Here is a 13,342-nt window from a genome sequence, read left to right on the forward strand (position 1 = left end):
ATCAGATTGTATATTAATCTGAAATATAATGTGTCTTCCTTTAGCGTTTAGCTGGGTTGACAAAGATCTCATCCCACCCGTTCCCTATTTAGGGCGCAGCACTAGGGATACCTAGGGTCAGGTATCCGGCTCAGCGCATAGGTGCGGAACCTATCTAGGGTGGTCAGGGACCCCAGGGACCAGCAGTAGACTTGATCAGGGGGTCACCCTCTCCCTCTTCTCTAGATGAAGGGGTCACGTTCCCTTACCTTTCGCCGCTCAATTGGTACTTCCACGTACCTAACGTGACAGCTACATATTATTAGCAAAGAAATGGGAAAACACAATGGGGCAGATGTATAAAACTGTCTAAAGCTGTGTGCGCACAGTGCGTTTTTTTGTTGCAGATTTGATGCAGATTTCGTGCAAGTTTCTCAAAAATCTTCAAGCCTGTTTTTAGGCATCCCTGAATTATGCTGCCCTGTAGTGATGGACGATCCCCCCAAAGTTTGGGATCGGGAGACTCGCCGGAACGTTTTGTAAAGATCGAGATCGGGATCAAGATAACGCGAACTTGCCTCAGAACCCCGAAGTTGGGCTTTACAGTTATGGGATGGGGAGGGGGGGGCTGTAAAATAAAGAATCTAGGTAATAATAAACGTTGTCATTATACTAACAGGTCCCATGATGCGTCCTGCAGACTCTGTCTCCCGGCCGCTTCTGCTTCCACGTCCTATCATTGATGTGCCCCCCGGTAAGCACCACTGCCTAAAGGACCTATGATAATGTCATAGCCATGTGACCAGTCTGGTGTGAATGTTGTACAGACATTGGCTTACAGACTAGTCACATGACTATGACGTCATCGAAGGTCCTATCAACTGAACTTTGACTGTCACTGTGCGAGTGTCGTATCACATCACGGCGCACAATCTCCCAACAGGAGCAGGTCAGCTGCATGTATTTCCATTCAGCTGAGGTGCTCCTGTCCTGAGAGCGTCAGGCTATATGGGGTGATGCAATGCAAGATGCAAGTGGAATCATACCCTCACTGTCAGCCTGCTTCTTGCTTTGTACAGAGCGATGTAGAAGAGCTGACATGGCTCTCTCTGCTTCTGACTTTACCAAAATTATGGGTTTTTGGCTGCTGCATCATTGCAATAAAATGCAATGAGAGGTAATTAAAACCTCATATCTACCCCAAAATTGTACCAGTAAAAATGTCTGCTCATGGTGCAAAAAAATAACCTTTCAGATAGCCGTATATCCCAAAAAATGAAAATGTTATGGGTTTTGGAATATGGTGACAAAAGGAAAAAAAATTCTTTACAAATTTCAGATTTTTTTTTCACCATTAAATTAACAAAAAACAAAAAAAAACAAAACTATACATGTTTGGTATCTGTGTACTCATACTGACCTGTCACCTGAGTAATCATCATATAATGAACATGGTAAATATAAAACTCAAAAAACTATTGTAGAATTGCACTTTTTTGCAATTTCAACTTACTTGGAATATTTTTTCCTGTTTGCCGATACACTATGTGCTAGAATGAATTGCTTCATTCAAAATCATAACTTGTCCTGCATAAAACAAACCCTCATATGGTTATATGAATGGAAAAAAATAAAAAAAAGTTAAAAACAAAATTGGGAGTGAAGGCTTTAAATCCTTCTACTATCCATATAGTAACAGCACGAGAGCTCCCTGCAGGTTCGTTCTTCAGATGTTCATGGTGGGTTTTTACTAGCAAACTAAAAAAATAATCATATCCATAAAATGTAATTAGGGTTAGGTACCTTCTTAGTTTCTAAGGCCTCCGCCACACATCCGTGAAAACCACGTCCGTGTAAAATGGGCCGTTTTTCGGGTCCGTTTTCCATTTTTTAGGTCCGTTTTTATGGTATGTGTGGCCTGCGTGTGTATCCCGTATGCTAGCCGTATGTGCGTGTGGAATGTCCGTGTGTGCGTGAGTGAAATAACTGACATGTTTGTGTGTTGTCCGTGTGAAATGTACGTGTGTGATGCAAAATGTCGTTACTACATGTCGGAAGACAGAGTAGCGGGATGAGAATGAACTCGGGTGAACTTCACCCGACTTCATTCTCATGCCGCGGCTCTGTCTTTGTGCCGTGTACTGATTAGCGGTCACCTGTGAAGGATTCACCGGTGACCGCTAATCCCCCGAGTGACTGAAGTATCCCCCCCTCTCTCATACTCACCGTTCCCCGATCACCGGCGCTGCACGGCGTTCACACTGTTCCGGCGGCTTTTTCTAATTTGAAAAAGCCGGCCGCTCATTAAACAATCTCGTATTCCCTGCTTTCCCCGCCCCCCGGCGCCAGTGATTGGTTGCAGTCACACACGCCTACCACGCTGAGTGACAGCTGTCTCACTGCACCCAATCACAGCAGCCGGTGGGCGTGTCTATACTGTGCAGTGAAATAAATAAATAAATAATTAAAAAAAACGGCGTGCGGTTCCCCCCCCATTTTAATACCAGCCAGATAAAGCCATACGGCTGAAGGCTGGTATTCTCAGGATGGGGAGCTCCACGTTATGGGGAGCTCCCCACCCTAACAATATCAGTCAGCAGCCACCCAGAATTGCCGCATACATTATATGCGACAGTTCTGGGGCTGTACCCGGCTCTTCCCGATTTACCCTGGTGCGTTGGCAAATCGGGGTAATAAGGAGTTATTGGCAGCCCATAGCTGCCAATAACTCCTAGATTAATCATGTCAGGCATCTCCCCGAGATTCCTTCCATGATTAATCTGTAAATTACAGTAAAACAACACACCCACCCGAAAAATCCTTTATTAGAAATAAAAAACACAAACAAATTCCCTCATTACCAATTTATTAACCCCGACAAACCCTCCATGTCCGGCGTAATCCACGGACCTCCAGCGTCGCTTCCAGCTCTGCTGCATGGAGGTGACAGGAGCAGCAGAATACACCGCCGCTCCGGTCACCTCCACGCAGCTAATGAGATGAGTAGCGCGATCAGCTGCTGTCACTGAGGTTACCTGCGGTGGCCGCGAGTTACCTGACTGACAGCAGCTGATCGCGCTACTCATCTCATTAGCTGCGTGGAGGTGACCGGAGCGGCGGTGTATTCTGCTGCTCCTGTCACCTCCATGCAGCAGAACTGTCGCATATAATGTATGCGGCAATTCTGGGCGGCTGCTGACTGATATTGTTAGGGTGGGGGGCTCCCCATAACGTGGAGCTCCCCATCCTGAGAATACCAGCCTTCAGTCGTATGGCTTTATCTGGCTGGTATTAAAATGGGGGGGGACCGCACGCCGTTTTTTTAAATTATTTATTTATTTATTTCACTGCACAGTATAGACACGCCCACCGGCTGTTGTGATTGGGTGCAGTGAGACAGCTGTCACTCAGCGTGGTGGGCGTGTGTGACTGCAACCAATCACAGGCGCCGGGGGGCGGGGAAAGCAGGGAATACGAAATTGATTAATGGGCGGCCGGCTTTTTCAAAATAGTAAAAGCCGCCGGAGTTATTATAACAGCCGTGCAGCGCCGCGCCGGAGATCGGGGAACGGTAAGTATGAGAGAGGGGGGGGAACTGACCGACAGACAGCTAGAGGGACAGATAAGACAGAGAGACCGACCGACAGACATAGAGACCGACCGACGGGCTGAGGGAGTGAACGAAACAGAAAAAGAAAAAAGACCGACATCACATGAAAAAAGCACAAAACGTACAGGGAGCAAACAGAGATGCGTCCGTGTCACTCGGACGTGCGCACAGACCCATTGACTTTCATTGGGTCCGTGCTGCGTGTTGCGTGCAGAAAACGGACATGCTGGCGTGAGACACGGACCAAAAAACGCATCACGGAGACGGACTCACGGACATAACCAAAAACGCAATTGTAACCGCTGAGATATAGTAACATTGGTGCATGTTTGGCCGTGTCTCCAGTATACACGGAAACGGACTAAACACGCACGTAGACAGTTGTAGACAGTTATCAGGCAGGTAGAACTTACAAAGCATTAAGTTCAACATTTCCACTAGTGACCACTCTAGTGACCCCATAGTAACACAAGGCAGGAAATGTTGTGTTATATATATATATATATATATATACACACTGGGGATCAAAATTTGAGAACAACACACAATTTCCTAATTGTTAAGAACATTGTGTAGTCCTATGTGATTATATCCTAACATGAGTATACTCCAATATTTTAGCCTTATTTCATGAATTGAATATTTTTCAAAAGCCTATAATAAAAATATGAATGAGATAAATGAAAACAAACACTGATCAAAATTAGAGAGCAAATTCAGATACCTGCAAGTTATTGGTGTTAATCTGGTACCTGGTGTTAACCCCTTCACGACCATGGACGGAAAGATCCGTCCTTGTGCCCTGGGCCTTAACGACCAAGGACGGATCTTTCCGTCATGGCGGAATCGCGGCACCGGAGCCTCCGGTGACTGCGATCAGTTAACATAAACCGCAGATTCGGGGAGGAGGGGACCTGTACCTGACCTCAGGAGGGGTGGTGCCTCCTCCCCGGACCTACGGAGGCTGTCATTGGCTGACGAACGCCGCTCAACCAATCACAGCCACTGTAATGTTCCAGCCACTTAAAGTGACTGAAACATTGAAATCCAGCCCTGGCCAGTGCAGCTATAGCACTGGCCATTGGCTGGAGCTGGGTGACCTCACTGGATCACCCTCCCCCAGCTCCAATAACTCTGATTGGAGAGATCGGCCTTGTGACCGATTTCTCCAATCACAGTGTACCTGTTGCCGGTGACCGCCCCCGTCATCGTCCCTGCAGCACGCCAGCACAGTGAGTGTACACAGTGCAATGGCAGGGCGACAAGCTCCGGTCCCATGCTGTTATGAGACCGGAGCATGGGACCCGGAAGTTGCCGCGCTGCCATTGCACTGTATGAAACCGGCCTCCCGATCCGCCGCCGCCGCTGCCCTCCGCCGCGATCTGCCACCCGCATCCCCACCCCTCGTATCTGCTGCCCGCACCCTCACCCCCACACCTCCCGATCCGCCGCTGCCCTCCGCCGCGATCTGCCACCCGCACCCTCACCCCCACACCTCCCGATCTGCCGCCGCTGCCCTCCGCCGCGACCCGCACCCTCACCCCCACACCTCCCGATCCGCCGCTGCCCTCCGCCGCGATCTGCCACCCGCACCCTCAGCCCCACACCTCCCGATCCGCTGCCCTCCGCCGCGATCTGCCACCCGCACCCCCATCCATCGTATCTGCTGCCCGCACACTCACCCCCACACCTCCCGATCCGCCGCCGCGATCTGCCACCCGCACCCCCACCCCTCGTATCTGCTGCCCGCACACTCACCCCCACACCTCCCGATCCGCCGCTGCCCTCCGCCGCGATCTGCCACCCGCACCCCCACCCCTCGTATCTGCTGCCCGCACACTTACCCCCACACCTCCCGATCCGCCGCCTCCGCCCTCCATCTGCCACAGTGCCACCGGTCCCCCCCGATCTGCTGCCCGGCCCCTTTCCCTCGTGATCGGCTGCTCGTCCCCTCACCGCCGTGATGTGCGCTCCCTCCCCTGTCACCGCCGTGATGTGCGCTCCCTCCCCTGTCACCGCCGTGATGTGCGCTCCCTCCCCTGTCACTGCCGTGATGTGCGCTCCCTCCCCTGTCACCGCCGTGATGTGCGCTCCCTCCCCTGTCACCGCCGTGATGTGCGCTCCCTCCCCTGTCACCGCCGTGATGTGCGCTCCCTCCCCTGTCACCGCCGTGATGTGCGCTCCCTCCCCTGTCACCGCCGTGATGTGCGCTCCCTCCCCTGTCACCGCTGTGATCTGTGCTCCCTCACCTGTCACCGCCGTGATCTGTGCTCCCTCACCTGTCACCGCTGTGATCTGTGCTCCCTCACCTGTCACCGCCGTCATCTGTGCTCCCTCACCTGTCACCGCTGTGATCTGTGCTCCCTCACCTGTCACCGCCGTGATCTGTGCTCCCTCACCTGTCACCCCGTGATCTGTGCTCCCTCACCTGTCACCCCCGTGATCTGCTGTCCGCTCTCCCTCACCTCTCACCCCCGTGATCTGTGCTCTGCTCACCTGTCTCCTCCGTGATCTGCGCTGCGCTCCCTCCCCCACCTCTCACCCTCCCCAATCTGCTGCCTCCTTCATCTCCTGTGATCCAGCTGCCTAGATCCATCCTGTAGGGTAACTATCCCCAATCTCACCTCCCACTCCCCTTCCCACCCATCCCCTCCATCCCCCCTCCCCCCATCCTCCCCTACCCCCATCCTCTGCCGCTCCTGCATCCACTGTGCCCTCTCCCATCCGCCCCCACCCTATCCCATCCGCCGTCTCACAATCACAGATGCTCCGTTTATATGCCGCTGCCCCCCCATCTGCTGCCGCCCCATCTGCTGCCCACCCCCCCCATCTGCCGCTGTTTTTTTTTTCAATGCCATGGGGGTCTAGTTTCCAAAATGGGGTCACATGTGGGGGAGCTCTACTGTTTCGGCACCTCAGGGGGTCTCCAAACAGCATGGAGTACGCTAATTATCCCAGACAATTTTGCATTTGAAACGTCAAATGACGCTCCTTGCCTTCCGAGCCCTGCTGTGCGCCCAAACATTTTATTTCCACCACATATGAGGTGTCTGTGTACTCAGGAGAAATTGCACAATACATTTTATGGTGCATTTTTTCCTGATACCCTTGTGAAAAAAAAATCTACCTGGTTGAAGTAACAATTTTGTGGTAAAAAACATTTTTTTTATTTTCACAGCTCAACTCTATTAACTTTTGTGAAGCCCCCAGAGGCTCAAAGTGCTCAATAAACATCTAGATAAATTCCATGAGGGGTCTAGTTTCCAAAATGGGGTCACATGTGGGGGAGCTCCACTGTTTCGGCACCTCAGGGGGTCTCCAAACGCAACATGGAATACGCTAATTATCCCAGACAATTTTGCGTTTGAAACGTCAAATGACGCTCCTTGCCTTCCGAGCCCTGCTGTGCGCCCAAACATTTTATTTCCACCACATATGAGGTGTCTGTGTACTCAGGAGAAATTGCACAATACATTTTATGGTGCAATTTTTCCTGATACCCTTGTGAAAAAAAAAGCTACCTGGTTGAAGTAACAATTTTGTGGTAAAAAAAATGTTTTTTATTTTCACAGCTCAACTCTATTAACTTTTGTGAAGCCCCCAGAGGCTCAAAGTGCTCAATAAACATCTAGATAAATTCCATGAGGGGTCTAGTTTCCAAAATGGGGTCACATGTGGGGGAGCTCCACTGTTTCGGCACCTCAGGGGCTCTCCAAACGCAACATGGTGCGGCTAACGATTCCAGCTAATTTTCTGTTCAAAAAAGTCAAATGGCGCTCCTTCCCTTCCGAGTCCTGCCGTGCACCCAAACAGTGGTTTTTCGCCACATATGAGGTATCTGCGTGTTCAGTAGAAATTGCCCAACAAATTTTGGGGGTTCATTTAATCCTGCTACCCTTGTGAATATGCAATATTTGAGGCTAAATTAACATTTTTGTTGCAAAAAGTAAAATGTTCATTTTTTCCTTCCACATTGCTTTAGTTACTGTGAAGCACCTGAAGGGTTAATAACCTTCTTGAATGTGGTTTTGAGTAGCCTGAGGGGTGCCGTTTTTGGAATGGTGTCACTTTTGGGTGTTCTGTGTCATGTAGACCTTTCAAAATCGCTTCAAATGTGATGTAGTCCCTAAAAAAAGTGGCTTTGTAAATTTTGTTGTAAAAATGAGAAATTGCTCATAAACTTTGAACCCCTATAACTTCCTTAAATGTTTATTTTTTTTCCCAAAATTGTTCTGATGTAAAGTAGACATGTGGGAAATGTTATTTATTAATTATTTTGTGTCATATGTCTCGTTGGTTTTAGAGCATAAAAATTCAAAGTTTGAAAATTACAAACTTTTCAAAATTTTCGCGAAATTTCCGTTTTTTTCACAAAGAAACGCAAAAAATATCGGCCTAAATTTACCACTAACATGAAGCCCAATATGTCACGAAAAAACAATCTCAGAATCACCGGGATCCGCTGAAGCGTTCCAGAGTTATAACCTCATAAAGTGACACTGGTCAGAATTGCAAAAAATGGCCTGGTCTTTAGGGTCAAAATAAGCTTGGGGCTGAAGGGGTTAATTTCCTTAATTACCTGACAAACCCTATATAACTGGCAGCTTAACTTTCCAGTTTGCACTGACTTCGCAAACATGGTGTGCCATTCAAAAGTGACTGAAACCCTCCAGCAGTAAGTTCTCCAGATGAAGGCCAAAGGGGTGACTATCAGCCATAGCAAGAGAAGTTGGCTGTTCCAAGTCTGTGATTTAGAGAATATTGCATCCTTACAACATCACAAACTCAAGACCCCCAGTAAGGCTGGTCACCCTTGGAAGCCAAATGCAAGAGAGGAGAGGATAATGCGGAGAATCTTCATGGGTAATCGTTTCAACACTGCAGCTGGAATTGCTCACCAGTTCAGCACTGAACAGGGTAAGGATGTCTCGTCATACAGTATCACCATGTTTAAGAGCATTTGGACTGAAAACAAACTTTGTAGTGGCCAAACCTCTCATTAGCAGAAAGAATCAAAAGGTTAGACTCACCTTTGGTGAGGAGCATGTTGTGTGTACAGAGGAGAAGTGGGCCATAGTTCATTTTAGTGATGAAAGCAAGTTTAATTTAGTTGGGTCTGATGGGAAACATTATGTTGGTCGACAAACTGGGGAGAGACTGAACCCAAAGTGTGTTAAGAAGTCAGAAAGGTGGTGGAGGAAGTGTCATGGTTTGGGAAATGTTTTCTGCAGCAGGAGTTGGACCTCTCATACAGCTACATGACAGGGTGTATACAAGTGTGTATCAGAACCTTCTTCAACAACACGTGGTTCCTTATTTGTGTTCAGCACTCAGTCAGCCAGCAATGTTCATGCAGGACAATGCCCCTGTCACACAGCAAAACGGATAAAGCAGTTCCTTGAAACAGAAAACATTGAAACAATGAAATGGCCAGCCCAAATTCCTGATATTGGTGACAAAGTTATGGCCAAGAAACCCACAACTGTAGAAGAAGAGTGGACCAAAATCCCACCAGAGCAGTGTGAGAGACTAGTGATGACCTGTGGCCACAGATGCGCTGAAGTCATGCAAAGCAAGGGCCTGTGCACGTCTTACTGATGGTGACTATTGTTACCTGCAGAAAATGTACTTATAATCTTTATCTGTACTTCAGTCATTGCTTTTCTCTAATTATAATCATCATGTTTTGGGCAAAATAAAGGTTTTATGTTGATAAACTTTGGATCTTTTGTAAAACACCGTTCTAGTGGCATGGTGCACCCCTTACAGAAAACTTCAAATGTTGATCAATGTAGATTACATTATTTCTGAAAAAACAAGTGATCATACATTGTTCTCTAAATTTGATCTCCAGTGTATATACATATGTGAAGACATATATGCATGTGCTCCATATACATGTGTTCTATGTGTATGTATGTGCTTTGTATATATGTGTGTGTGCTATGTGTGTATACATATGTGTGTATGTGCTTAGTGTATAAATGTGTGTATACATATGTGTGTATGTGCTCAGTGTAGACAAAAATCTGGAGAAGACCAAAGGCGCAAATGGTGTATTATCCCACTAGAATAGAGAAAAATGAGCTTGGAAAAACTCACCTTGGGGAGCTGTGCGGGTCACAAATACCATTAAAGCATAATACTGAACCACAAAGGCTGCCGCTTACCCAGTAGATACAAGGTAATAGCAAGAAGGAGAAAAGGGTTAACGGCGCTGCTGTGGAGGCAAACGGGAAATAAATCCAAGGGTTAATCTTCGTGATTTTTATTATTCAACGCGTTTCAGAGTCTAAAATGACCCCTTTATCAGGAATCAAAAAACATTGATATACAACAGTGGTTTTTGAATCCTGATGAAGGGGTCATTTTAGACTCTGAAACGCGTTGAATAATAAAAAAACACGAAGACTAACCTTTGGATTCATCTCCTGTGTATCTCCACTGCAGCACGGTTAACCTTTTTTTCCTTCTTGCTATTAATTATGTGCTCAGTGTATACATACAGGTTTGTATACATATGTGTGTATGTGCTCAGTGTATACATGTGTGTGCTTTGTGTGTGTATACATATGTGTGTTTGTATCACATAATCTGTATATGTAGCATCCATATTTATAACTCTCGGCAGCGTAGACGAGAGTTCATAGGTGTAAACATTTCGGCAATAATCCAACAAATGGGCAAATTGCTGCTCGTGCATCGGGTGATTGGATTGTTTACGGTGGAACAAAAATAATTGTTCTCAGCAGCACATTGCGCTGTGTAAACCACATATTTGCTGCTATCATTCCACTGTAGGGGACAAATTGATCTACTAGTGATCGTTCTGTGCACACCAGTCTTCCTCATCCTGTGTAAAGAGTCCAGAAACCAGCACCGAAGAACATAATATTATCCATGGCGCTCATTTACCAGTCTGATGTCCGCGAATGTAAATGCAGCCTAAATGCTCTCTTAGTCCGAAGGAGCCTTAAGGGTACTTTACACGCTGCGACTTCGCTAGCGATTGCTAGCGATGTCGTGCGTGATAGCACCTGCCCCCATCGTACGTGCGACATTTGATGATCGCTGCCATTCAAACATTATCGCTACGGCAGCGTCGCATGCACATACCTTGTCATCAACGTCGCTGTGACCGCCAAACATTCCCTCCCTCAAGGGGGAGGTGAGTTCGACGTCATAGCGACGTCACTGCGGCGTCACTAAGCGGCCGGCCAATAGAAGCGGAGGGGCGGATATGAGCGGGACGTAACATCCCGCCCACTTCCTTCCTTCCGCATTGCCGGTGGACGCAGGTAAGAAGATGTTTGTCGTTCCTGCGGTGTCACACACAGTGATGTGTGCGGCCGCAGGAACGACAAACATCGTACCTGTGGCAGCAGCGATATTAAAGAAAGGAGCGACGTGTCAACGATCACCGTTTTTGAACGATTTTTCGATCATTGATCGTCGCTCCTTGGTGTCACACGCTGCGATGTCACTACCGGCACTGGATGTGCGTCACTAACGATGTGACCCCGACGATATATCGCTAGCGATGTTGCAGCGTGTAAAGCACCCTTTTGTCTAGTCCAGAGGCTTCTGTCTCACTTGATTTATTCCTCATTCTTTTCTCTGGTTACCAGCAGCACTTTCTAGAAAGAATGATTATCTTGTTTTTTTCCAGATCCCATTTATGTTATTTATTTGACTTGTCCGCTTATCCATCTCATGAATCTTTGAGAGCAGTAAATGAAGGGTCTACTCTTGAGACAGTCAATATGCCACCCCAGCCCCTCTCATGAATACCAAAATGGAAAAAAAATTCCAAATCTTAAGACAAAGTAAGAGTGGTGTGTAATACATACTGTACTGTACAGTTCATTTTACAGCTGAGCTATACAATATCCAGGGCTGCAAAAGATAAAGAGAACAGACGGTACATATGTCAAATTATTATCTCACCAAAGAACTGGAACTTACACAGACGCTTTTTAAAACATAGCACTTACACCCCCTGTGACCAGTCAGCGTTGCTGGATATACCGTAGTTCTCACTGGTGATAGTGAAAGCTCTGTCACGCTATTTCATAACTGCTGTTACATACTAATTAGTCACTATTTTCAATATAGCATAAATTATGTACAGATCATATCTATCGTCCTTGCTTTACTGTCTCTAAAGTCGCAGCTTGTAGAAACTGAAATAAAAAGTCATAAATTATGGTGTATGCTAGAGTTAGTGTAAATCGATTCATAGGGGATCTACTGGTCCATCAACCGAGTCAGCAATCTGTGGCCGCTGGATGGGAACCCTCAAAATCGTCTTCTACCTTCTAGCATCTCTGGCTATCCTCATGATTAGTTGGCCTGGTGTGACTCGGATGCCATCAGATAAGAGGCAGTTCACAGTGCTCCAATCCAGAAGTCAAAGATACATGACTTGACAATGACCAGGTCCCACAACATAGCTCCCATCCAGAAGTCAAAGATACGTGACGTAGCTAATGACCAGGTCCCAGAACATAGCTCCCATCCAGAAGTCAAAGATACGTGACGTAGCCAATGACCAGGTCCCACAACATAGCTCCCATCCAGAAGTCAAAGATATGTGATGTAGCCAATGACCAGGTCCCACAACATAGCTCCCATGCAAAAGTCAAAGATACGTGATGTAGCCAATGACCAGGTCCCACAACATAGCTCCCATCCAGAAGTCAAAGATACATGACGTAGCCAATTACCAGGTCCCATAACATAGCTCCCATCCAGAATTCAAAAATACGTGACGTAGTCAATGACCAGGTCCCACAACATAGCTCCGATCCAGAAGTCAAAGATACATGACTTGATAATGACCAGGTCCCACAACATAGCTCCCATCCAGAAGTCAAAGATATGTGATGTAGCCAATGACCAGGTCCCATAACATAGCTCCCATCCAGAAGTCAAAGATACATGACATAGCCAATGACCAGGTCCCACAACATAGATCTCATCCAGAAGTCAAAGATACATGACTTGATAATGACAGGGTCCCACAACATAGCTCCCATGCAGAAGTAAAAGATACATGACGTAGCCAATGACCAGGTCCCACAACATAGCTCCCATGCAGACGTCAAAGATACGTGATGTAGCCAATGACCAGGTCCCACAACATAGCTCCCATCCAGAAGTCAAAGATACATGACGTAGCCAATGACCAGGTCCCACAACATAGCTCCCATGCAGACGTCAAAGATACGTGATGTAGCCAATGACCCAGTCCCACAACATAGCTCCCATCCAGAAGTCAAAGATACGTGACGTAGCCAACGATCAGGTCCCACAACATAGCTCCCATGCAGAAGTCAAAGATACGTGACGTAGACAATAACCCAGTCCCACAACAAAGCTCCCATCCAGTAGTCAAAGATATGTGATGTAGGCAATAACCAGGTCCCACAACATAGCTCCCATCCAGAAGTCAAAGATATGTGACGTAGGCAATAACCAGGTCCCACAACATAGCTCCCATCCAGAATTCAAAGATACATAATGTAGCCAATGACCAGGTCCCACAACAAAGCTCCCATTCCGAAGTCAAAGATACGTGAAGTAGCCAATGACCAGGAACCACAACATAGCTCCCATCCAGAAGTCAAATATACGTCGTAACGTAGCCAATGACCAGGTCCCACAACAAAGCTCCCATGCAGAAGTTAAAGATACGTGATGTAGCCACTGACCAGGTCCCACAACATAGTTCCCATCCAGAATTCAAAGATA

This window comes from Anomaloglossus baeobatrachus, chromosome 6 (genome assembly GCF_048569485.1).
Source record: "Anomaloglossus baeobatrachus isolate aAnoBae1 chromosome 6, aAnoBae1.hap1, whole genome shotgun sequence".
Lineage (NCBI taxonomy): Eukaryota > Metazoa > Chordata > Amphibia > Anura > Aromobatidae > Anomaloglossus > Anomaloglossus baeobatrachus.